Source organism: Dermacentor andersoni, chromosome 2 (genome assembly GCF_023375885.2).
Source record: "Dermacentor andersoni chromosome 2, qqDerAnde1_hic_scaffold, whole genome shotgun sequence".
NCBI classification, from domain to species: domain Eukaryota; kingdom Metazoa; phylum Arthropoda; class Arachnida; order Ixodida; family Ixodidae; genus Dermacentor; species Dermacentor andersoni.
Window position 1 is genome coordinate 59,126,433 of NC_092815.1, and position 22,452 is coordinate 59,148,884.

At 46.0% G+C, this 22,452-nt stretch overlaps 1 protein-coding gene across 3 annotated transcripts in view; it reads right to left on the reverse strand.

Moving 5' to 3' along the window:
* Positions 1-22,452, reverse strand: part of LOC126542246 (A disintegrin and metalloproteinase with thrombospondin motifs 7-like) — a 152,502-nt gene that overhangs the window by 14,589 nt on the left and 115,461 nt on the right. The window lies entirely within an intron of this gene.

Sequence of the window (22,452 nt, forward strand, 5' to 3'; positions counted from 1 at the left end):
GGACAAACGCCCTCACAGGGTTATCTGCGCTGCCTGCATAAAAAAAAAAAAGAAGAAGAACGAAAGAAAGACAAAATCTGTGTAAAGTGGAACACGTGTACGACTTAAATGTGTCATCTGCATGTGATGCGCTTTATATATATTTTTTGCGTATACTGTTGGACCCACGCATGTGTCATGATATTGAAAAAGTAAAAAATAGAGTTTATCAGCATGCATACGACGGTCTGTTAACGACGGGGGCCCCATGGACAATAAAGGCAGGGCTTGTACAGTCGTGAAGTGGGCAGCGTTAGCATATATACGACGCTCACACTGGAAGAGTGCTCACACCGCTTGCCGGTCTCACCGGTGCACGCAGTCACCAGGCGCTGACACTGCGCGCGGTTGACGCTCGCGTGATGTTATTAAAAAAAAAAAAAATCCGGGAGGCTGCGCCCCCGTTGCCCACCGTGCAGCCACGAATGACAATACAGACGCCGTGACGGGTGGCTCGACACCCGACAGTCGTTGGCGAATTGTGTAAGACGCGATGAAATATAAGATCTCGACAAAGCAACACGGGAAGCTAAATCGCACAGCTTGACATACGCGCGCTTACCCGCAGCCGACGGCCAACGCCTGTCGCCGGACGCAGCCAGTGTAAATGCCATCGAATCCGGTTCGCGCGCGCGCTCGCGGCAGCCAGAGATGAAGCGCAGGATTACGTACATACAGAGAGAGCGGTGACCGCCGAGACACTCGCTTATCGGAGCTGACATCGCGGTTGTTATCATCGGGAGCGTACTGTAAGCACGGGACGCTTCGACTGTTTCATGATTACCTGGCACCACTCTTAGCAGTGCGGCTAGACGGGAAGCGCGATACGGCGAGAAACGGGGGGGACGTGCTACGAACAGCATTGATCGGCAAATTTGTTTCTCTTATCCGACAGCGACGCTCATTTCAATCCCCCGCGGGTAATCGAAAAACGTGAGCTGGAAACGTGAACGCGTTGACTGCGCAATGTTTTTGTCGCCCAGCATAGCGATTTCTTTTCCTTTCTTTCTTTCTCTTTTATATATATACCACGATGCAAAAGCTCAGAGGGATAACCGAGGAACCATACGGTGCCGTGGTTTCCAATTAGATGATCGGTATCGCTTTATAATGTTGTGCACTGTGTGCCGCGCACTTGAAACCTCGCGTCGTGGTGGAGACTACGTGAGTATTTCCGATGTAAGCGATGAAGACGGTTTTCTGGCAGCTCCTCAAAAGAGGCGCCACTACAGTGTATTCTTTTCCTTATCTTTTTTCTTACGTTTTTGTTGGACAAACCACCTGCTGCCTAGCTATGGCGTCGCTGCCCCGTCCGGTCGCTGCCAGACGTACAGTGACGTCAACCGTGGAGGCCGTGTTCACCTCCAAACTTACGAGACGAACGTAACTTTCGTAAACGGTCGTTCCACATCGGAACAAGACAGAACTGTATCGCATGAGCTCCGGGGCGCGCATGCGCGGAGGTTCTAGCGGAACGTCCACTGCAGCATGGGCTGCTCCCCTACACACCTGCATGTGCTGTCCACCGCAAGTGCGTCAGCCTGCGCGCAGCGCCTAATTAATAAATCACGAAGCGAAAAGAAAAATGACGAGAAACAGAATGTCACGTCTAGCACACGCATGTCGAGTTGTGGGACGTCGTGCAATATTCACACGAGGTCTGCTCGGGTTTTATAAGCCTCCAAGTTGCGGGGCGAAGCGTGTGTATACGCGTTAGCTCACCTGGCGACCCCGTAATGCGCGGAAGAGAGCGTTTAATATTTTCCGAGTTCTCGCTCGCTGCTCACGCGGACATTCGAAACGCCAACACGCGGCTGCGCGAGACGATTTATGGTTCGCGTCTAATATACTGTACGTACTAAGGCCGCGGTTTTTTACGACGCCTCGCACCATAAATGTTTGCGTTTCTACGTGCGAAGATGCTTCCACTGAACCCGCGCCTTTGCCGGAAACTCAATAAATAATTTACAACGCTCTCTTATATCTCTCTTAGAACACAGCTGCTTTCTTTTTTTTTGTTGTTGTTACCGCAATGAAAATATCCACCACGCAATGGCTTAGGTGGATCTATACGAAAATGAGAAATAATTTAACAGCGACTATATGGCTTCGCTAAAGGATTACACTAAACGCATAAATAGAGCTGGTCTCTGTCCGAGCCATAAATATGGTGGTTTGAGCCCATCGTGGTTTTAACCGATACCTTCATCCTCGTTTCACAACCGTCCAACTCCGCCATGTCTTATTTATTTATTTATTTATTTATTTATTTATTTTATATTATTTACATGATACTGCAGACCTTCTTGGTCCAAGCAGGAAGGGCAAATTCAAAGAATAAATGCATTGTACAAACAGCAATTTACATATATGTTAAGATGCCTGCATGTAGACATAAAACACTTCTAAATACATTTCTTCTTTTCTTTCCTTCTTTCTTCTTTTTTTTTGTTTTTTTTTGCGCTACATCTTGTCTAATTTGGAACAGAATAAAGTCATGTAAAGAACCGTCGTTCTAACCCGCAAATTAAAAAAAAAGGCAAGGTTTAGTAGTAACCGATGTCGAAGCAAAATAAATGTTGCGAGACCGTGGGTGAGGACGCGAACTACCCTCTTTCGGGCAAAAGCTCTCTCCCGTTTCCTCGACCAATATCCGAGAGTGACATTCCCCTCCTGCCTTCTCCCACATCGGACCCTCTATTTTTTGTCACAGCCACCTCCCCGCGAACCACGCATACTTGTTTTTTTTCCTTGTTTTTTTTTTCTTTGTTTGATGCGCAGCGCATTTCCTGAGGCGGTGAGAAAGAGAGATGCAAATGAGCGAAAGGCAAGGAGGTTAACCAGAGTTCAAACCTCCGGTTTGCTACCCTGCCCTATGGGAAGGGAAAAGGGAAGTAAAGACGGAAAGAAGTGCGGGGACAAAAAGAAAAAAGTGATAAATAAGAAACTGGAATGGGATGGGATCATTATAGTCTTTCTAATAAGCCACTGCCAAGTAAAAAGGTCAACAAAGCCTTGACCGACTTTCGGTGCGACGATAGTTCATGTTTCCTGAGGTGGTCTTACCGCTCGTTCCTGCTGCTGCTGGCTATTTGTGCACTGCAGGCGCCATGCTTGTGACGTCACCTCACTGTCAGGCCGCGCGGCTCCTTCGAGAAGAAGGGCACGCGGGCTTTTGCCTAAATTTACAGCTTTTCTTTCTTCTTTTTTATTTTCTTTTACGGCGTACATCAGTGTATCAGGGGCGCAGCCAAGAGGGGGGGGGGGGGGGTGAGGGCTTATGGGGCTCCAGCCCACGCGAATTTTTTTCTTGCTGTCATGCACCACCGACCAAAACAACCCCCGGCGCCGAAAATCATTGTGGATTTTCTCTTTTTTACGATTGAAAAGACATTTCGGCGCGAACATTGCGAACTCACGCTGGATTTCGTGGCAACACCCATGCACCGTGAGTCACATGACGCAAGGAGCCCTGTCCGAGCACAAAGTTTCTATGGCGTTTTGATGGCGAGCGGTCTCGTCGCGGCATCTCGCGGAGGCCGCGGAATCTACGGAGCGCATGTATTTCAATTCCGAAACTTTATGGGTATAAATTTCTCATAAACTTCTGATGCCAAAGGTGCACCGATATTTCCAAAGTCGTGCTTTAGATTTTCAGTTCCGGAACATTGTGGGTTTAATGTTCTTATAAACAATTGACGCCAAAGGTGCACTGACTTTTCTTAAGCCGTACATCGGACCATACAACGAGACAAGCCAAATCAACACACTATAGACAAAGCACGCAGCGAGGCCCGATGTGGTGGTTCATTTGTGCCTTGATGTCACAGAAAAGAATATCATCATTTTTTTCACCTGCGCCAAAGCATCCATGTCAAGACACTAAAGCCAGCAAAGGTAACTACGTGTTCTTATTTATTTTTTCTACTTTGACTTTTATTCCCGAGGACACATAGAGCCTCTAATTTTATTGTTCTCGCTACCCGCGGGCTGCCAGAGCTAGCCAGAGCGCATGCATTTTTCTCGTGTTGCCCCGACCACCGCGCGGCGCACTTCGGTGCGCGTTCGTTTTTCTTTGGACGAGTGGATTTTGGCCTGGTAGTTTTGGACGCTTTCTGGCTAGCAGACCAGAAAAAGAAACAATGCTCGCTCACCGCCATCACTTTGGGGATTCGACTGATTGCAACGCGTTCGCTTTGGGTGTCAGCTTCACTTCGAAATTATCCCAACCTCTCCGGAAAGTCTTTTGTATCGGTGGTGTAGGATACCAAGCAGTATGCGTATGGTTCTCTGTGGGCCAAGCGTCTCAAGTTATCTTCGATATTCCTTCGGTAGCCACATTAGGTGCCCAAAGTAGGCATTCGATTGTGGTCAACATGCTTTCCTTTGCGTTTCTTTATTTCGGTGCCTCCACCCCACAAAAGGAAAAGACTGTTGCGGCGCAGTGAATTGTCGCATGGTGAAAGTTCGATTTTGCTACTTCTTCTTTTGCGGTAAGTAATGGTCCACGGGACTCTTCAGTTGCCGGATACATTTATCATATTACTGCGATAGTAATTATAAGGAGACTCCAGGCACATCCCTGCCGTCGCCATCATGTTCCGTATAAAGTCCAAGGGCGGTAATATTGTCACAGCGCGCCGCATGATGTATGTATGAGTGAAAAGTTGGAGGGGAGGGGTGAACCGACGATGGTGGCTCAGCCTTGTGTGCGCAAGGGCGAAAAGCGGGGAGGAAGCGCGCCGCCTTCCGTCGCGCGCGATTCATCAGGGGGAGTGGAGGGGAGGGGGGCCTTAGGATTCTGCGATCTTTCAATCTGTGATATTGAGCAACATGCTTATTTACCTTGTTTGACGCATTATATACAGTGAATTTTGCTTAGATATACAGATTTATTGGAGTCTTTTACGTATATTTAAATATCTTGTTGGGAGGTTTTGTGTATACATGTTTCCAGCGACAGCTTTTACAGCGAAAGCTGTATACGACTAACGTTCCATAGTTTTTTTTTTTCGGCCTCCGGCAACAGAAACGGACTTAGCGATTTCTAACAAGCGCATAGACAATGGTTTTCATTGTTTGCTTTGAGTGTGATCACATACGGGTGCAGTGCGGCGGCGCAGATGTCAAAATACGGAACAGATTAGAACGCTCGCCGTGAAAAATAGCGTGACGTCAAGGTTATCGCAGTATATAAGCAGGAGAGGTATCAGCTCTAAAAACAGCTGCGTTATCGATGGGGCGGGCACGTGTAGTTCGTACAACCGAAGAACAACATGCGTACGAGGTGCGCCGGAGGGAACAGCAACGAGAATGTAAACGACGCCGGCGCGAAACGACCACCGACGAAGAACGTACCCGCAATGATGAACGAAAACGATAATCGCGAGCCTGGGCTACCATTCCAATCTGTGAATATGGAATGGCAGCGAAAGCACTTTGCTTTTCATTTGAGAGCTTTGACTGTCGTCAGCTTTCGCTGCCATTCCAACTTCACAGAGTGGAATGGTTGTCATTTTCTTGCCCTTTATCAAGCTGTATCTTCGCATTTGTATATTACACTGTATCTTCACATTTATAATGTGTATTTTGCAGAACCACTGATATTTATATGGGCTCTCTGTTGCGACTACAATTTCGGTGCATTACTCACAATACACGACCGGTGACAGCTGCTCCTGCGCAATACACTGGAACGAAGAACAGCGTCATTGTGATTTTTCCTAAGCCGTTGCATACGTACAACAATGTAAACAAAGTTCTTGAATGACGAAGTTTCATTAAAGTATTTGTCCTCAACTTGTTCATTTCATGGCCTTTACGTTTTTCGTATCAGCGACATCTAAACAAAACTATCGAAACAATTGAACACATCTTATGTCTCTGTCCTCAGTACGACGTCGAGCGTGAATGTCTCTGGACAACATTGAACCGGCTGGGCTCTAGACCATTTTCGGAAATGAAGATCCTTGAACCGTGACTGTACGCGTCGAGAAAGCGACGAAAGCGTTCTTGCAGTACCTCAGGTCGACAGGTCTTGGCGACTGTGTGTAGACTAGGTGCGAACTTTCATATGTGCACGAAACTGTGCTCTATATATCTCCTCTCTCTCTTTTCATCCTATACCCCTTCCCCCATAACAGGGTAGCTAACTGGACGTGCGTTTGGTTTACCTCCCTGCATTTCCTCTCTCTCTCTCTCTCATTATCTTTGTATGGCAGTAATATTCGTTGTTAATTTTTAAATAAAAATAAAGTAAGAAAGAAAATATGCACATACCACGCACTGTGGGAATCGATGTAAGCTTTGTCTGCTGTTTGCGTTCATTGACGTTATTTGTCGGTGATGATGACGGCATACGACAGTCGTGACGTGATGTGAACTGTTACGTTGCCTGTGCCACTCATGTTTGTTGTTATTGCTCCGCTCGACGCTTTTGTGAGCCTCCCCGTCTCCTCGGCACTAAGTCCGCGCTTCGGCGCCATTCTGGGTTGTAGCGTTGTAACTAACAGAACTGCCCTCTCTCTCTCTCTCTCTATTCCCTCTCTGACATTCTCCCCACACTGCATTTGTGGAAGGTCACGCCGAATGACGGCGTCCACAGGGCATTGTGCCCATGTGATGCGGCGAAAATGTTGACACGAGCTTCTCGGGTTATTTTTCCTTTGTGCCCCACTCCTGTCGTGTATCCTATTATCGCGATAGTGTTAAGGGCACCGTGTCGCAGAAAATCCGCAGAAATCATTCTGAACAACAGCCAGGCAGGCCCTTCAAGCGACTCATACCTTGTCTTACATTCTTTACAAACGTATTCCTTGGAATTTTGAAAATGACAGCCCATAAACATAATCTCATGAAACAAAACACCGACAGCGCATGCCTTTTATGTTTTTGTGACATGGCCACGTGTCAACCACGTCCCCACGCGGACGGCGACAGTGGCGTGCTGGAGAGCAGCAGCGGGAAAGTCGAAGAAAGAGGCAAAGAAAGCTTCGCTTTAAAATACCCCTGACCACACTGTAACTGTCTATAGCTACATTTTTCGACACCCAGCTGAACGGCGGTCAGCAGTGATAATGCCGTTGAATGGGGGAGGGAAGGGATAGAAGACAGACTGGGACGCAAAAAGCTGTTCAGTCAATGTACAATTGGTAATAAATAAATAACTAAATAAATAAATAAATAAATAAATAAATAAATAAATAAATAAATAATGCGACTAAGTGAACATGAAAAACCATAGTTCTCTTGTGCTGTGCCTTCGTTCCCTTTTTGGCCACTATGCCTGTTTTTGAGAGCCTCTGAATGACCTACGAATGGCTTCGTGAAATACATGTGCCCAGTCGTCTAAGCATGCCCCAAGAATGAAAACGCCACCATTTGAAAGGTCGAAATCATCGCTGCTGTATATATCACACACAAAGTGACATCGGTCACTGAAGCGATTTCTAAATGCAACTTTTCAATTCAACGACAGGCCATTTCTCAGATATCTGCAATCGGGGAAACTTCTTCCTGATGATAGAGCCATTCAGTCTCAACATTAGTAGTTCAATAACATTTACTGCATTCCTTTGCTTGATTCGCGGACCGTAAAGAAAGCAACGAATAGCCACACATTTGAGAATTATTAAAACGAGTCCTGCATTTCTTGGGGGCGGTATAAAATAGGTCAGTCCTTTGTAACAACACAGATAGAATGCTTAAAACTTTAAGTGTGAAGCGGGACGGAAGAAGAAGGCAGCAACAAGATGATCTCGGGCGAAATAAATAATGGCGAAATCGGACAAAAAGTACTTTCCGGCTTATAATATAGGGAACAAGTTATAGATACCGAAGTAACTCGAATAAAAATATGGCGGATGGAAACATCCATATAGAATCGTATCTGAATATAATTACGGGAGTCACAAACAAGTTAATTTTCTTTAAAGCGAGAAAAATATTATTCTGTGCAACTGCACTGCTGCTCAGAGCATTTCGTTTCCAATGCACAGCGTGCGCCATTTGACTTCGGCCGTTCGAGCCGGCAAGGAAGGAAGGAAAGAAGAAGTGGAGAAGGAAAGGCAGGGAGGTTAACCAGTTTAGCTTAACCGGTTTGCTACCCTACACATGGGAGCGGGATGGGGGGATGAAACATGGGGAAGGGAGAGAGAGAGAGAGCACATAGCAAAGCACACACATCGTCCGTTAGAGTCCATCACCCTTGTGTGGTACGTGATATCACTGTCACAGCCGCTTGTCCAATCCCGTCTCTTTCAAAAACCGAGGTAGTCCCTTCGTCGCCTTCAGCTGCGATGTCTTCTGTCGGCGGCATGTGAAAATCGTTTCGAGGGACAATGATCTACTGTCAAGGTGCGCTAGAACGGATGCCAGGGACTGCCGCTGAACATTATATTCAGGACAGTCGCACAGAATGTGTTCCGGCGTCTCATCGAGCCGGCAAAATTTTCTGACTGCTTAGGACACGCTGGCATATTACCAATTCGTTTTTATTGTGTTACTTTCGTTTGTTTACTTTGTTTCTTTACAGATAAGGCTGTATGTAGCTACCCTCCAGGGCGATGGTCTATGGTCGATGTCCGTCTACGCGTCGCGTCGACACGCAAGAAATTTCCGTCTGAAGTTTCTGGCGAATGATCTGTAGCTCTCAATCTAATGAAAGTATATTGAAAAAAAATCATATAGAAATTGGCCGCTAAGACGACTCTATCACTACACCAAGTTTCATTTACTTGTCATAATTAGTTAGTTCGCAGTGAAGTTGTAAACGCTACAGAATTCCCGTCTACCATGCGGCGGTACTTGCACACGTCACGACTTCGTAAAAGAATTAGAATAAAGATCTGTGTCCTTCAACAACAATAATAATGCTCCATCTATATGTTCCATCTGTATAGCCCGTTCTTTTGAAAACAGCGCGAATAACGGGACAAAGAAAGAGGCACACGACACAGCGCCTGTGTCGTGTTGCCTCTTCCTATGCCCCGTTATTGGCGCTGTTTGCAAAAGAATGTGTTCGTACCAACAAGCCCGGCTAGCCACTATTTTCTTAAATCTATATAGCGTATACTGTGAATTCATTCTACGCTGAAAACGTAACAATGCGCGGGTATCTCTTCACCATAAGCCAGGGCGCGACAGGCATATATATTGATAAAACATGCGTAATACGCACGAAAAGCAGTTAGTGTATATATTGTCACCATCATCATATTATGTCAACTTCTAGACAAAGCGGCTGGGATTGACGTAAGCAGCGATTGACGTTATCTGACGTTAGCTGGTTGTAGTAGGGTAAGTTACTAATACTGCTCAAGTAAACTTCGTTCTATACTGTGCCTTTTAAGTTCTACTACGTACAAAATATCGGCAGCACTAGTTTGCTCTCGAATACGCTCTGCCACCCCATTCCCCTCTATTATTAACGTTAAACATTTACTTTTTCGCTCCGTCGCTCCTTGCGCGGTTCTTGGCTTCTCAATTTCTTCGTTAGCCAACAATGAGGCCTGACATTGATGACACGAAGAGCCATCGCGAATGTGATCAATTATGACCATTGCTGCACTGCATGTCATGCTCTACACATTCGTTGTTAGGAAACGCTACCGAGCGGCCGTTAGACTGACTGCTCAACTTACGCATTTCCAGCGAAGCGTGGGATGAGGAGCCGATTTGCGAAAGCTTTTCTTTTCTTTCGTAAGTGCTCTGCAATTGGCCGACTGCCTTCGCTAATAATATGTACAGCGTCAGAATTGGCTGGAATTTTCTCTTAAGAACAATTACAACGTAAGATGTTCTTGCGAATATGCGCCGAGATAGTTTGTGAACGACATACGCCCGAGCATATACTTGTTGCTAGTTGAATGGCTGCGTCGATCCTGGCCACGGGTTTTCTACATACCTTAAAAACGGGCGTACAAGCACGCACAAACACGGAAATTGTACATTTTTGCTGCCTTTTTATTGGACAGGAATCTACAGCTTGTAGATACATATGCCACGGAGTAAATATCCTGTTGCAAACGTCTCCCATTCTTTGTTTATACGGCATGCTAGACAGTACGACAAAAAAAAAAAATGAAAGTAAAAAAAAGGATGGTGCAAGGACGCCTGTAGCTTTCCGGCTTCCGCACGTGCTGCTTGCGCGTGAGAAAAAGTAAATGCCAAGATAACTATAGTATTTTCGCTTTAAGGAGCCGTCGAAATAGTCGCCAAAATTGCAAGACGGAACGCTAATAATAGGACGCAGTGAAAATTGGACGAAATGCCTGACAAAATGATACTTCGGTGAGAACTGTCCTGAAACTTTGTAACTATACTGCTTACTACTACTTTAGGCACCCTGAAGGCACGCTCTCCACGCCTCGCGCGAAACATTGTGAAGTGCTTGAGCTGCCGATGCGATGTGCCCAGGGACGTTTGTCCTCCATGCTCTACAGCATAGTTCATTGATCGATTGACCGATTGTGTATGCACGTTTCATACATACGTACGAAGCTACATTTTGGCCACCCCGGATTCTTTAACGCGTGCCGAAAATTCCGGTGCTCGGGCGCTTTCGCATTGCGGCCCAATCCAAATACAGCCGCCGCCTCGTCCCCGCGACGCCGTGCTCTGCCAGCAAGAGAACGCCGCAGCACCGCTTAGTCACCGGGGCGGGTGGAACAGTAAAGCGCGCAACAGCGGATGTGCTCGCGCATTAGGTTCGCGAAACAAAGACAACGAAAGGACGAAAACCCCCGCGGCTTCTGAGAACAGCTCACCGGTGTCTGTTAGCGCGCGTCGGGCGCGTGTAAGCTTGCACGGCGCGGCGCGATACCGCGGTCAGTACACGGCTCGCACGCGGGTCGATGGGCACAGGTCGACTGCGCGTCGACCCAAGGCCACGCGCGCGCACCTAGCTAGCTAGACACGGCTGCTGCCGCCGCCGCCCAGGGTCTTTCCCAAGGAATCTCTCTACTGCGCGGGCGTTCGCCGTCACGCACGCGGAACGCAGAGACGAGCGCTTCGCGTGATCCGCCGTCTTTTGTAGTCGGCGGCGGCGTGTGGACAGCGGGGAGGAGGGATTGCTGCTGCTAGCGCCACCTGACGCCGCCGTTCACCGCAGGATCTGCGGCACGCGTGCACGCACGCGCCCGCAGCAGTCGCAGCACTGCCCGCTGTGCCCACAGGCCGTATTGTCGCCTGTTGCGCACGCGATAGGGACGCATACACGTACGCGGGGCGTGTACGTGCGGGCCTGTTAGATTGCGGCGAGACTGCTCACCGCTGCAGGGCCGGCCAGTGCGTCGCGAAACGAACCTCTTTCCGTCGCACGCGAAAGCTACCTACGGCGTAACCCCTTCGCTCGGATGTCGGGTTCCTTCCTGCCTGATACAGTTAAAATTATGGGGTTTTACGTGTCAAAACCACTTTCTGATTATGAGGCACGCCGTAGTGGAGGACTCCGGAAATTTCGACCGCCTGGGGTTCTTTAACGTGCGCCTAAATCTAAGTACACGGGTGTTTTCGCATTTCGCCCCATCGAAATGCGGCCGCCGTGGCCGGGATTCGATCCCGCGACCTCGTGCTCAGCAGCCTAACACCACAGCCACTGAGCAACCACGGCGGGTTCCTCATACAGTTGCCATGCGATTCAGGATATGTACGTCTTGCGTTCTTATCGTTTACGCAGCTATCGACCAAACCAGTTCAGCCAGGAGTTATTAAAAGCACGTCTCCCTATTCTTCCCTTTTTTCCATTTCACCTTGATCCGCTTATCCCCTACCGCCTTTCCCGACGACGCGGCACATAACTCCCGTTTTGAACGTTTCCGTGGATCGACTTTGTATTTTGCGTGTATCGGTAGCAACAGCTTTTTCTCGCAACCCTTAGAACAGTGCAGCAGGATGGTCAAAGCGTGAACTGCGTTTTTGTTTGGTGTTCTGGGATTCATTGCTCTGTATTTAACCTTTTTCTCCCTTTTTTGACGATGGGTCTTACATACGTGTAAGATGCGAGCCTGGCGGGTGTTTTAATCTCCCTAACGCGTAGAGGCAGTGCTGCAACTTCTTCGAGGGCTAGCACACTCGGTAGAGTTGGATGGACGGATGGATGGATGGAAGGGGGTGGTAATCAGTAACATTAAGCTCGTTATATTTTTCTCTTCGCCGCGCATATTCACAGCCCATACTAAATAGAACGCGTTCTTTAGCTGTATTAGTAAATAGCCCCAGCAGAGACCCAAGATAGTCAGTTTTACTGAAAGAGGTTTTATAAGCCAGAAAAGGACGCATAAACGAAAGACGGGTGGCGACGCGGCCTAAGTTCCCGCGCCATCTTGTCGTGACGTCATGGACTTTGACGACGTGACCTAGGGACCAGTTACTTTTTTGATCGGTAGAGATGGACTACCTTTTACTATAAATTGGACGAAGACAGAAATTAGCAAATTTCGAGAACCTTTAGAGAGTCACAACGGGTCAAATACGAAAAAAAAAAAAAGAAATATGTTAAATTTGTGTGGTCACACCGACGTGCCTGCCTTGGAGCTCCAGCGCGAAAGACACTCAATTACGACAGGAGGAAATATCATTTGTGATAGGAAACTAGAAGTACAACAACCTGGCCACAGGGAAATGTCAAGTTCAAGCATTTGCCTTGAAATGCGGTACAGTAAACAACTCAAAATCATACCGAGACTAATGCGTAAAGAGAGACAACCGAACGAAGAGAAACTCAAGTACTGCGGTTTGCTTTCGAGAGCTTCTTGCATATTACAGAAAAGTTGCGAAAAAGTATCACTTGACCGAGAACAGCACTATTGTGCCCTATTTGTTGTCTACACGGGCACATGCGCACTTATAATAATAATAATAAAAATAATAATAATAATAATAATAATAATAATAATAATAATAATAATAATAAATCGATCATGAGCCATTCCACTCTGTGCAGGTGCATGACCAGCGAAGATGTTTAGCGCGCAACACAGGTGAAACAGAATTTTGAACAAAGGCACGAACACGTTTATTGTGTTGGTCGGTGGTCATTGTGACGAAAGGTACACTTTATATATATATATATATATATATATCCCCTGCGTTAAGAGAGTGATGAGCCATTGCACTTCTTGCTTGCTCAGGGGGATACAGTCATTGCTGATGATAGTTTTCGTTGACGCAGAACAAGAATGCACGGAAGCCTAGACATAAACAGCTTCGCTGTAGTAATAATGATAATAGCAATAGTTCTATTCTCATCTTGAGTTTATACATAGAAATATCGGGTCTGTCAAAGCCACAGAAAGGCGTGCGCGACAGGAGCCCACAACGTCGGCAAATGACAAAAAAATTCGCCGACCATTAGGACACTTCCTAATGCGAAATGAGACCAACGCGCACCTTCTCTGTGACTGTCCACGTTACAATGTGACAAGAAAAGTGCTCGTGACCGCGCTCGAAAAACTGGACAATCGCCCCTTCACAGAAGAGAAAGTTCCAGGACACTGGTTCAGACGGGTTTCGGCACTCAAGGCCTTAAGGCCTTTGCTGAAGTTTTTAAGGGCCTGTGAATTGTGCGACCGCCTTTGACTATTGTTGCGCGTAACATCGCGTTACTACGTGGATTTTCTTGTTTCTTTTATTCGTTTTTTTTTCTCTCTTCTTTCTCCTTTTATTCCCTTTACCCCTTTCCCCAGCACAGGGTAACCAGCCGGAATTTACACTGGCTAACCTCCCTGTCTTTCCTTCTCTTTTGTGTCTCTCTATTGAGCGCCGCTCTATTTTCGCATCATTCCGCGATATATCGAGGCATCGTACCGATCACTGCACCGACTGGCGGAGCCGCGACGTTATATAGAGGCCGGTCACACACTTGCCACTACCCGGCAACTGCAGCTTTTGCAACCGTAATCTTCACTGGGAAACGCTTGCAGCGAACTCTGTGCGGGAAAACGAGCTTTCAGGTTCTTTTTTGCTTTCCCCCGGACGCGGTGATAACGATGATGATTTATTATAATTCTCTTTGAAACGGGACGATGACAAATAGTCGCCTAGTCTGTTTGATTTAATCAGGTATGCTGAAAGTTTTTTATCAAGCATTTTTGTATACGTGGCCCTAATCTTTTTCTTTCCCTTCAAAATCTACCTTGTACCGTTACCAATGCCTGTAACGAATCCGGTCAAATCAGTTTCTTGCCTGCTTGTTTCCCACCAATACTCCAAACGTCTCTTGCTTATCTCGACTGCTGACCGGTTTATGCTTCCGTCCACTTTCAATCCAAGCGATTTGGTAAGGTGTACGCTACCTACGGTTCTCACTGGGCGGACCCCTTCGCATTCCATTAGGATGTGCTGAATGGTTTCCGGATTTTTGCTGCAGCATAGACATGCCTCACGCGGTTCCGAATATTTGCTCCGGTTTGTTTTTGTCCTTAGGCAACCGGCTCGAGCCTCAAATAGCAAAGCACTGTTTTTTTTTTTGTGTTGTCGTACTGAATTTCCCTTCTAATTTCTTTCTTCGCATTCTTGTAAATCTCCATGGTCCTTTCTGTTTCCATTCTTTGCATCCATTTAACTGTCTCTGTTTCTCTCACTTTCTTTCTGATGACTCCTGCTTGTCTATATACAGTTTCAATTACCTTGTACTCAATCGCGAACCTTCTTGACCTCTTCTTCCATTCCGTGTCCATGTTTTTCAAGTGCAGATATTCGTGCACTTTAACTGCCCACTTATTTCCATCCATGTTCCTGATTCTTTCTCCAAAACTAATTTTGCTCTGTGTATCTCTGACTTCAAAGGAGGCCCAACCCATGTCAACATGCACTGCCTCATTTATGGTTTTACCGTGGGTTCCCAACGCCAACAGGCCTACCCATCTTTGGTTAACTTCCAACGCCGACGAGAAGGATAAAATGGCATTTGAGAACGTTAGCGCTGGCCCCATTACTCTTTTCCAGTCTTTTCCTCAGAGTGTTCTGTGCTTCATTACTGCAGCATTCCGCTTACAATTTACTTTCAGATTCTCTTGGTGGGTGCTTGAGTAAGTCTCTCCTTCGTTTATGTATACGCCGAGGTATTTATATTGCTTGACCACGGGCATGACTTGCTGTTGAATTGACACCGCGTAATTGCTCGTCTCTTCCCATTAAAGGTCATAATTCCCGATTTCGCTGTGCTAAACTTGAGGCCTAGATTTGTCGCCGCATTGCCACAGATATTAGCAAGTGTCTGTAAAACGCTTTTAATTGTCCGCTAGTAGCACTATATCGTCCGCATACGTTAGTCCAGGGAGCTTCTATTGTACTATTTCTCCATTACGCATGTAAGATAAACGACATCCTAATTCGCTGTTTTCCAGTCGTCTTTCTATGCCGTTAATACAAAGCGACTGAATGCGCGGACGTGAGCGCGATCTGGTGGTACTTGAAGGTGGCTTCCTCCGCTTTCCTCCTCGAGCTCACTTAGCTATTGCAGTCTTCTGCTTTGCTTCTCACCATTTCGCCATACTCTCCTTCTCCGCGTTCCGCCTCATGCTTTCACTGTAGCGTCCTCCTCTGCCTTCCTCCTCGCGCTCTCTTCGCTATCGCTTTCTTTCATTCTCCGCTGCGCTCCGCGTTCGCTCGGCTACGTCGGCGCTCAACGCTGGAACTGGCGCCACAGAGCTGCGCTCTACAATTGTAAGGGACATTGAAAAGGATTGAAATCACTCGTCACTACCCAGTGAACGAGATAGAAACAGAAAACTGCGTGATAATATAACAGAGAAATTTGGTAGCAGTCAACAAACAAAAAGACAGCATTACACGAGTCAAATATGGTTTAACATATTCCGCAGGGTATGCGTTGAGGTCGCAATGGGTATATCGTCTGGGACTTCAGCGAAAATTTGGGGAACATTAGCACACCTTCTAGCTTTGCCATATTTCGTAGCGTAACGGGGCACAATAAAACGAGCAACTTGTCGGAGTGATCGAGGAGCAGTGTAGGCATGCCTGAAATCACAGTTACAAAAGTGGCGCTTGTCCGTGCTTGTCCAGCGTGTTTCCTCCTTCGTCCGTTGTCGTTTGCGCGGTTACATTATGCATGCAAATTAAAGAAAGGCAGGCAAAGAATCGGAAACAGATCTGCCCTTTTCGCCGAGAATTTTAAGCGGTGCCTTTCAGAATACTCTTTAAAATGGCATCGATTTTGCACTGCCAACGAACACACGGAAATGCAAACACGGTTATACCCTACCTCAAAGCACTGTACGCGATTGAGTGCGTGACCGTTCGATTAACCCACATCGGCAGAAAATATTTTATATTAAATAGTAAACACGCAACACTCCAGAGTCTAGTACAGATGTATGTTAAATGGCTGTACCAGGAAAGGTCATTGTCAATAAATAATCCGAGGTACATTATGGAGTCTATGCATACTCATTGGAAAGCAATTACATAAATGTTTGTTGTGTGAGTGCATGCAAAAAAACAAACAAAAAAACAAGCGGCACTGTATTAACTGCTGCTTTTAGCGGATTTCTGAAACATACCCCTTTAGTTTTCGTTGAACCGACTGTAAGACCGTTATCTTCAAACCAATCCATTCGCACACATTCTCCTGTAGCAAACTAATCGCTTTCACGTAAGATATATGTTTGGTTAGTAGCACCGCGTCATCTTCGTACAGAAAAAAGTATATAATTAGATACAGATGAAGTGAAATCATTCATAAGTACATTAAAAAGCAAAGGTGACAAAAGTGACCCTTGTGGAACGCCAGTTCTCAATTCAAGCTTGCGGCTGATCGGCGTTTCATTGTCCAAGGCAACAAATTGTGAGCAATCACTAAGACATTTTTTTAAAAGAAATCACAGAACAGTCCTCTGAAACCCAGCAGGCGCAGCTTTTCAAGAAGACTATTGTGGCTAACCATGTCGAAAGCCTTTGATATATCCAGAAATAAAGCACACGCAAACATAGTCTGTTGGAAAGCAGAATACAGCTTCTGCGATCTGTGACTGGCGATCTGCGATAACTGAAAACTTCTGCTTCTCTCAGATTTGTGATAGTGCGGGCAGTATCGATACAGGCCTATCATTTTCAACGTTACCTCTATTTCCGCCTTTATGCAGTGGCCTGGCAATCGCAGTTTCCAGTTCAGATGGCAAAGAAGCGATTTCTAGAAATCCATTAAGCATAAAAAGAATAGCGGAAACTGCCCTGAATTCATCCTCATCATCATCAGCCTGGTTACGCCCACTGCAGGGCAAAGGCCTCTCCCATACTTCTCCAACAACCCCGGTCATGTACTAATTGTGGCCATGCCGTCCCTGCAAACTTCTTAATCTCATCCGCCCACCTAACTTTCTGCCGCCCCCTGCTACGCTTCCCTTCCCTTGGGATCCAGTCCGTAACCCTTAATGACCATCGGTTATCTTCCCTCCTCATTACATGTCCTGCCCATGCCCATTTCTTTTTCTTGATTTCAACTAAGATGTCATTAACTCGCGTTTGTTCCCTCACCCAATCTGCTCTTTTCTTATCCCTTAACGTTACACCTATCATTCTTCTTTCCATAGCTCGTTGCGTCGTCCTCAACTTAAGTAGAACCCTTTTCGTAAGCCTCCAGGTTTCTGCCCTGAATTACGTTGAAGAAAATAAACTAAAATTATATCTATGCCGGCTGGGTTGTTCCGTATGAAACTAAACATATATATATATATATATATATATATATATATATATATATATATATATATATATATAGTCATATCATAAGAAGCCAACAAACACTGATACCATGGACAACATAGGGGAAATTACTTGTGCTTAATAAATGTAATAAAGAAACGATAAATTAATGGAAATTAAAGTGCATGAAAAAACAACTTGCCGCAGGTGGGAACCGAACCCACAACCTTCGCATTTCGTGTGCAATGCTCTACCAATTGAGCTACCGCGGCGCTGTTTCCCCATCCACTTTCTTGGGTATTTATGTGTCCTAGTAGAACCCTGGGAGTGTTAGCCAGCACCACCACTCACAGACCTTGGCGGCGGACGTGGAACGTCCTTTTTACCGCAGGCGTCACGAGAGCGTGATCTTTTTTGGGTGAAGGCAACTGGTCAATAAACCCACATATGCTACCTGAAGGCATCAATGTAGCCGGATTCGAGACCCTCGTATGTAATGAACGAGAAGAAAGGGGGCTAACCGAGGGGCCCGATTTTTATTAGTCATCTCATAAGAAGCCAACAAACACTGATACCAAGGACAACATAAGGGAAATTACTTGTGCTTAATAAATGTAATAAAGAAACCATAAATTAATGGAAATTAACTAATTAAAGGTTGTGGGTTCGGTTCCCACCTGCGGCAAGTTGTTTTTTCATCCACTTTAATTTCCATTAATTTATCGTTTCTTTATCACATTTATTAAGCACAAGTAATTTCCCCTATGCTGTCCTTGGTATCAGTGTTTGTTGGCTTCTTATGATATGACTAATAAAAATCGGGCCCCTAGGTTAACCCCCTTTCTTCTCGTTTATATATATGTTATAGCAAGCTCAGACATCATCGGAGGCAGAGCCGCGGACGCCACTATGGCTTTGTTCAGTGTACATTGGCCTATTGGTATCAGCATGTCCAGCAGCTACATGGGCGACGTACTGATTAAAAGCACCTGCCGTACGCGCCGAATCAGACGGAAAAGCATAGATCACGGAAGAGGTTGGACCTTTTTTTTTCCACAAAATTTACTAATGGGTTAATAATAATAATAATAATAATAATAATAATAATAATAATAATAATAATAATAATAATAATAATAATAATAATTGCATCATTTACCTAGTAAAAGCCCCTTTATTGAGGTTCCATCGAAGTGGAATTTGCCACGAAGGTTCCAGATTCCAACCAAAAGCATTGTTCACCAGTGGTCGCATCTACTGGCGTGACAAAACACCGTCGCGCAAGCATTCGTGCAAATTGAATGGACTTAAGGAAAAAAAGAAAACAGAGCCCTCATCGACGCGACTCTATGCTGACGTCAAGAGACCTGTTTGCGACCGCTACTTGGAGGACGCACGTGACACAATTGCCAAGTATGGTCGGTGTTTCCAATTATTGTTGAAGCCGAATAAGTACATGGCTACACATGGATGAAAGAACAAGCTAATAGAGAACAAACTCATAAGAACGAACTATAAGAACGGCGTCATGCTGCTGAGTACGAGGTCGCGAGGTCGATACCCAGCCGCGACATCGGCACAGAATAGGAAAGGAATGAAAAAAACGCTTGTCTACATATATTTTGCTGCAAGTTAAAGAAGCTGCAGGTAGTTAAAAATTATCCTGAATCCTCCGTTACGGTGTCGCTCAACTGCGCAGTCTCTCGACGTTAAACACCTAAATCTCAAATTTTGAGCTGGATGACTAAATTACACGCCTGCAATAACGACAAAAAAAGAGGAAAGTAAACATCTATTATCGCGACAAGACACTTAGCAAGCCAGAAAGAGACGCAAAAAATAAAAATAAATTAAAGACGGGTGGCGACGCCGTCTTGAAGTTCCTGCCCCATCCCATCGGGACGTCATGGATTTTGACAGCGCCTGCTCAGGCCTAGTTATTTTTCATCGATAATGACGAACCAAATTTTAATTCAAGTGAGTAACAAAAAAAATTATGGGGTTTTACGTGCGAAAACCACTTTCTGACTATGAGGCACGCCGTAGTGGAGGACTCCAGAAATTTCGACCACCTGGGGTTCTTTAACGTGCAACTAAATTTAAGCACACGGGCGTTTTCGCATTTCGCCCCCATCGAAATGCCGCCGCCGTGGCCGGGATTCGATCCCGCGACATCGAGCTCAGCAGCCAACACCACAGCCACTGAGCAACTACGGCGGGTAAGTGAGCAAAGAACCGAAGTTTCAAAACCGTTTGCCTAAGGCACAACGGCTCAAATAAGAAAAAAAAATAAGGAAATCAATTTTAAAAAAAAAGGAAACGTGTTATTCGTGACGTCACACTGACGTACCAGCACTGATGCTTCGGCGCAACGTTCACATAATGTAACTCTGATGATGGGGGGTATTCTGTAAGAGTCCACCTAGCGGGCTGCCCATTTCGGCCGCTGCTGATCGGATGCAGCTGCACAAAAGAGGAGGAGACGAGCGGCCTTAGCCAATCAGCAGCGGCCGAAATGGGCAGTCCACTAGGTGGACTCTTGCTGAATACCCCCCAACACGCACATACCCAGGATTCTTTTTCGGGGGGGGGGGGGGGGGGGGGGGGGGGGGCGAACTAAGGTAACTATTCTATGCAAATGAGGGGGGTTACCTTTACTAGTACAAATGTGAATAACGCCCACCATTTGCCATAAAAACGCGCAAACCCGCAAAAGAGAAATGAAATAAGGTGTATTTTAGAGGTACGCCTGTGCGATGCACCTGTCCTTTACTTGGCAAACAAAGAACCACGTCTAATGGACTCGCGCAGGGAGAACACTGCCAAGAACAAGTAAAGAAGCGAAAGTATAAAATAAAGATTACTTTAGTAGAATAGAACTTAAAAAAAAAACAGCAGTTGGCAACAAAGGCACATGGACCGCGCGGAGTTGTGTTACTCCGCCAGCAAATCACAGAAGCAAACAAAACCGTCGTCATGCAGCCTTTTCAAAATGGCGTCGTACTTGATACCTCCGGAGCGTCTGCTGTTCTTGAAGAGACTTTTCATCGGCGGAAGCAATGAGGTGTGCAACAGACATGGACAAAATGTATGGAGTCTGAGAATTTCACTATTCAAAAGTCTGCGGTGCAGTTCATTTCACTGCTGAACCCGTTTTACTCATGAAACGTCACTGCCAACTGAAGTGAAACTTCACAACAGAGTTGTAGCGAAGCAAGCATGTTATTTCAGTTCAATAAGGAATTAGGCATTCGCCATTCCACTATAGTAGGCGAGAGAAAAGGTATAAAATTACGCGCTAATAACATTGTTTTTGCAGTTACCGCCTTATTTGGGTAGCAGGAAAATTTGAAGTACGAAATATTTGCAGCCTTGCGGAGCAACAGTGGCTGGCGGTTATGAGGGCGTGGGCGAGGCTTCATTTCACAGTTAAGTTGTATCCGACTACAGTAGCGTGTTTTGAATTAGCTCTGGAAGAATTATACCGAAATATATATTTGCGGAACAATCACAGTTCTTTTGGATCCCTCGTTTACTGCTCTAACCATTATGCAAAAAAGAGGTGAGGCGTGCAGACAGGACCCAAGAGTAGAGAAGTGGACAACACGAACGCCGAATGCTTTAACCAGTTAAGTGCCACAACCGACTCGTATTGTTATTTGGGAAGTTACGTAACGATGCGTGGCCGCCAGTCGCGTATTGCGCCCACCGCGAAAGGTTAGAAAAACACCTACATAAGCACAGCAGAGAAGTGGCTACGTTAGGCGGATTGAATGATAACTGTAGAAGCGTCATTCAGAACACACGGAATTGTCCTCCACTTCCGGCGACGTTTTCTCTACTTCCTTTTTAAATAAAAAGATGATCCATAAACATTTTGATAAACAACGGTTAAATTTGCTAATTTTTGCTTTTCCTTCCTGTTTGGCTGTTGCCTTGGCACTCTCCCTTAGTAGATCGCTTAATTTCTCAAATCCCTGCGACTCTTGTTTCCAGTTGACAATATTGCACGAGAAGAGCTGTACAATTAAGGAAAAACCAGACGAGTTAACGGGTGAGTCATATTGCCTATGAGTTTAAGGTATATTGCAGGGCTTGATTATGGACGCTGTCTCGCATTATTTTATTTTCCACCTTATCTAACCCATATCACGGGTATATGGTTCCGAGGATCTGTCACCGTCGCGGCGAGCCATCACTCGAGGATATAGTGAAACAAAAAGAAAACTTAAACCCAATTGGCACTTTCTCTGGCCGAAGCACGTTGCACGTGCGTACAGACTAGCTGACCACGAACTGAATACCTTTCCTGGTCCCTGTATCAGTCTAAATGAAGAAGGTTGAACTAACGAAGCAACAACGATGCGTGCGACCGTTGAATAAACGGTGACAACTGAATGCATCTCGAGTTAATCGCGCGGGCACCGAATTGATGAGGAAACTGGCCTTCACATCCCAGGAGAGGCCGATAACTACCGCCATCCAAAAGGAGTGAAAAAGGCAGCAAAATGTTGAGCGCCAAATAGCTGTCAAGTCTCAACATTGATTTGGCGGTGCTTTAGGAATGTGTGTGAGAAGTGGTGACGTAAGCGGGGAGGGGGGGGGGTATGCTTCGTAATTTCGGGGGGGGGGGCCCTTGGGTACGTGCCTGCCCCCCAACCCTGATTCTCTTTTCTAACAATCAACCATTCACCGCGAAAGAACGAAAATGGGGTCCCGAAAGAACACCTCGTCCACCAGAGGTTTCTC